This window comes from Citrus clementina, unplaced genomic scaffold, assembly GCF_000493195.1.
Source record: "Citrus clementina cultivar Clemenules unplaced genomic scaffold, Citrus_clementina_v1.0 scaffold_2, whole genome shotgun sequence".
NCBI classification, from domain to species: Eukaryota; Viridiplantae; Streptophyta; class Magnoliopsida; order Sapindales; family Rutaceae; genus Citrus; species Citrus x clementina.
In genome coordinates, this window is record NW_006262688.1 from 17,682,947 (window position 1) to 17,688,135 (window position 5,189).

General features: G+C 34.5%; 2 non-coding genes across 2 annotated transcripts; one reads left to right on the forward strand and one right to left on the reverse strand.

Annotated features, from left to right (window-relative positions):
• The first annotated feature begins 363 nt into the window (after nucleotides 1-363).
• On the forward strand, nucleotides 364-470 carry LOC112101393. Its single transcript, XR_002907519.1, has one exon. It is a non-coding gene; the product is annotated as a small nucleolar RNA R71 (small nucleolar RNA).
• A 3,998-nt stretch (nucleotides 471-4,468) lies between these two features.
• Nucleotides 4,469-4,578, reverse strand: LOC112101247. Its single transcript, XR_002907374.1, has one exon. It is a non-coding gene; the product is annotated as a small nucleolar RNA R71 (small nucleolar RNA).
• Between the last annotated feature and the right edge of the window lie 611 nt (nucleotides 4,579-5,189).

Sequence of the window (5,189 nt, forward strand, 5' to 3'; positions counted from 1 at the left end):
AAGCTGGATTCCCAGGACCTTTATTAAATAAGTGTAATTCTCTGCAATAAACACAAGAGACCTCGGCAACTTGGTTGACAGTTACTAGAGCAATAGTCATAGCCTTCACCATATTTGTTTACGAGGTTACTTGGGCTGACAATGTTGTCAAAGCATCTATATTAGGAACCCCTGTTGTTCCTCTTGCTGCAGTTTGTCTTGTTGATGGCCACTGATAATTGCTGTTAGCAATTCTTTCTAAAATTTGATAGGCTTCATTATAGGATTTAAATAACAAGTCTCTATTTGCTGAAGTATCCACCATTAATCTAGTGCTTGAGTTGAGACCATTGTAAAAAGTTTAAAAACTATATGCAGCAAAGGATACCATGATGAGGACACCTTTTGAGTAGTTATTTAAATATTTCCTATGTATCATAGAAGCTCTCATCTCCAAGTTGGTTGAAAGATGTAATCTCGTTCCTGAAATTTGCATTATTGGTCGGAGGGAAGTATCTCATTAAAAGTTTATCAGCCAAGTCATTCCATATGGTGATAGAATCTAATAGTAGAGAATTCAACCATGCTCTTGCTCGATCTCTCAAAGAAATGAGAAAAGTCTGAGCCTTAATGCTTCCTGTGATGCTCCAGCAATCTTGAAAGTATCATTCACTTCCAAAACTAGTTTAAGATGTAGATGAGGATCTTCTTATGGCAGTCCATTAAATTGCCCCACTGTTTGTAGCATCTGACACATCACTAATCTAAACTCAAAATTTTCAGGTATAACTATTCCAGGATGCATGACTTGAAGGGTCGACACGGCATAGTCTTTAATGGCTCTATCTCTATCGTCTGCCATGTATATGATGTTGTTTCCTGGTTGTCCTTGATCATTTTTTCCATTCTGACCTTCTCGACCATTAACTGGTTGTATTTCTTCAAGAGGTGTCAAGTTTTCCACATCTTTTAAGCCATCTGTTGAGTGCTAGAAAATGTATATTTATAAAGGAGAAACTTGCCATTTTATACTCCAAGTCTCACTAACATCCCTACTTTTATGTATTTAAGTCTCTTGTGATTTAATTATGTGTGTTGTATTATAATTAAGTATTTTATGTATTTTAGAGGCATCATGATCATTTTATAATGAACGAGAGATCAGATAGCAAAACAAACATCACTTTTGAACTTAGGACAATCGAAAACCTTAGGATAAGCATAAAAGGAAAATGACATTGTTCACATGTATGATACTGTCCATGTTACTGTTCACGACACTATTCACATATACGGAACGATGACATGACATTGACTGATGAAGTGTCACAATCCTATTGGAGTAAAATTCTTATGTACTGTTGATTGGTGACGTGGCAGCATGTTAGTGGACTAAAACTCATGCGTACAGTACATGCATATACACAGAATTATTTAAAACCAAACTGCGTCACTATTTAAGCCGCCTCACTGTTGATACCAAGTTATTATTCAAACCACGTGGTCAAACCGCGTACTGTTAACACGTGGCGTAATCCTGAGCATCTAAATTATTTTTAATCGGATGACCATGATTTATTCAGTGTATCTATAAAAAGGGGCTCCCCCTAATTTGACACCCCTAAATTCATTTTTTAGCTCCATTTTCTGTAATTCCTTCCCCATCTTGTATTTTCTACGTATTTTAATAAATTTCTATTTTACCCCTAGTTCAATTATGAGTAGCTAATTTTCTTTCAAACTTGGGTTGAAGGTGAAGTCTCAACATGTTCCATGAGCTTTATTTAGTAATTTTACTTTCTCTTCCCCTCTGATTTTTGTGGATGTTTTGACTTCTTATCGATAGATAGTAATAATCTTGTCTAGATACCGCACTGGCTCAATCGACGGCCTTGTGCAAGGTTATTACTATTTAGCACGATAAGCCCTTAGCACCATATTGATTAGAGTATGGTTCATGAGGAGTGGAAACCCTCCTCATGATTTAATTGACACTAATAAGGAAAATTAAGCCCATGGTGCATGTTGATGCAGATCCAAATACCCAAGCGCTTCATTTTAATAGATTTCACTTCAAGTTATTTCTGCCATTTTAATTTAACTTTTAAGATAATTTAAATCAATTCCACCACAAATCCAATCACCCACTTAGAAAATTAACTCCACATATAATTAAAATCCACCTCCTCGTGGGATCGACACTCGTCACCATTGATTTATTCTACAATAGATTCGTGCACTTGCGAGTTCAATAAAATTTGCACAATAAGTTTTTAGCGCCGTTGCCGGGGAGGTAAGTTATTTTAATTCATAAAACTAATTTTTGTAAATAATTTTATTTTTTTGTTATTTTCATGTAATTTTTCTTATGAAATAAAAAAAAAAGTGAATCTACATTTTGAGGTAAGGATTTCTTTTCTTTTTCTCTTCTTTAAAATTTTATAATTTAATTTTCAAGTTGTTTTTCTTTTATCTTTTTAACTTATTTTAATTTTAGTTAATTTATTTCACGTATTGTTTTAGTGTGTTCTCATAGTAAGGTTGTAACAGCGTGATAAAGTTAGTATTGTAATTTCTCCTTTTTCTTTATTTTTATTAGTTTTATTATCATTTTTTGTATTTATTGCATGCATGGTCGAAGGTCACAATTACCTAATCTTGAGCCCATGGAGTTTGAACTTGAAAACATACTTCACACACACAAACACATTGCAATAAAAAATAAAATAAAAATGGATTTGCAACAACAACAATAATCACCAGAGAGGCCATTTAAGGACTTCTTCATTCCCTTAGCTAATTTGTGCACATCATGTATAAGATACCCAAATGTAGTTGTTAGGAGTTTTGAGTTAAAACCTAGTGCGCTAAATTATCTCCCAACATTCTATGGCCTAGAAAATGAGGACCAATATAATCATTTGAATGATTTTCATGTTATTTGTCAAACTTTTAAATATGAGATTTTTTTAGACGATGATGTTAAACTTAGATTATTCTCATTTTCTTTAAAGGATAGAACTCGTTCATGGTTCAATACATTGTCTGCTGATAACTCTATGAAATGAGAGTTATTACGACAATTCTAGACTTAAATCAATACCACTTAGAGAGTAAATGATGTGTTTTTATTATATTTTGGTTATAGTTTACATAAACATCCATTTTAGTTGAGTCTTGATAAGTTTTACTTGATTTAAAGTAATTTGTGCTCAAAACATGTGCATAATTGTAGGTTTTTAGAAGTTCATAATTCATGAAGGGATGCTGAGATATTAGGCTAGCAAGAAGAAGAAAGAATATGGCCATAAAAGAAGTGAAACACAACCGGGAACATTGCAGTGTTATAGCCGTTGCTGGAGCAACCATTGCTGTAGCAATCCTGGAACACAGAGGGAGAAAACTTAGCGGGTTAGCTATAGAATTGCGATCTGCAGTTTTTTAATTTGACTCATGTATGCTCGAGGCTTTTGTTTACCCTAGTTTTCAGTTATAAAAGGAAGTGCACGTCACATAAAAATGGCGGCAAGGATTTATCTTTGGAAAAATTGGAGAGAAAAAGAAGAAGAAGATCAGATCTCAAGGGAACCAAGGCCGCATCATTGAAGAATTCAGCAGAGTTATTTGGATTCACTATCTATCGTTCTTCACTTATTCTTTCTTCACTCTTTGATTAAACCAATGTATTTCGTGACCAATATGTTGTTGTTTGTTTTTCTCTTTCAAAATATGAACTAAACTTGATTGTAGTTGAGTGACAAATGATCCACTGGGTTCTTGACCGTTCTTATGAGTTGTTATGTCACTGCTGTAGCATTTTACTCTAATAGCTATTATTATAACTGTTATTTCGGTTAACCACCCATTTAATGGTTCAAGTTAAGATAGAGCCGCAAAAGGGTATGTCTTAATAGATATTATTAGAGTAATACTTGATCTTAATTTAAGTTTCCTGGATTAAGTTTATCTTGAATCTCATAAGGGCCATACTTGAAGTTAAGATTTGTGATAACTTAGACATACTTACTCACCTTATAGAGTGGAGAGAATGGATGTTCATAATGCCATGCCATAGGTGGAATAGCAACTAGTCATTGCTAAGATACTTACAGGTATGAGAATTCCAATATGCGATAGTTGATGATGCAAAATAAAGTCTGCCCAACTGGTGTTAACTTGATGAAAAGCAGTCAGCCCATAAAGAGAGTTTGATCATTCACCTACCTTATTCTCATTTGACTCTTTGACACATTTTTATTTAATTTATTTCATTACTGCATTGTTTCATTTTATTCTCTCACAATTATCAATTTCAATAGTAACCAACTTTACATTTGTTCCTCTCGGAATCAAGGTAGATTTCACTATTGTGATTGCTGTAGCATTTCTAGTAACATTAATCCTTGTGGAGACGAACTTAATTATTCATCACTTTATTACTTGTTGTGTACAGTTGCACATTGGCATCAATAACATTTGATTAAAAAAATAACTTATTTGTAGAAAAATTTCAGAGTTTATCCAGAGAGAAGACGAACAGTTTTTCGAAGCATGGGAGCGATTCAATGGGCTGCTCTTGAAGTGGCCACATCATGGGTACGAGAAATGGCACCAATGTCAATACGTTTTGGAGGGATTAATGTCGCATGTGCAAGAATGGCTAATAAAAACAAGTACAAGAGAGCTAATGTCAAAAAGTGCATTAGAGATTTGGGATTTCTTTCCCAACAAATAACATCGTTAACGACTGCTAAATCAACAGAACCACATGACCATGACTTATATTCAGATCAAGTCAATGCCATAAGTGTAATGAGAAAACCATCAAATTACAACCCATACTCCAACACATATAACCCTGCATGGAGAGACCACCCCAATTTTTCATGATCTCAAGGATTCCAATAGAATGGACCAACATCTCCAGCTCCACCAATGCAACCAATTCCTCAAATTCCTCAAGCCTCTTGGCCACCATTTGGACCATACAATCAGAACCAGAATTAATCTCAACCCAGACCATGGGAGGATGCAATCCAGCATTTCAAGAATCTTACTCACTCCACGATCGAGCAACAGAACCGCATCATTGATGAACTACGAAATAAGATGAGAGTAGACTTCAACTTTCAATCCCAATAAGCTTCAAACCTCGAGAAAATGGTGGGATAACTTGTCTCTTTAGTTCAAACTCTAGCAATGACTATTGA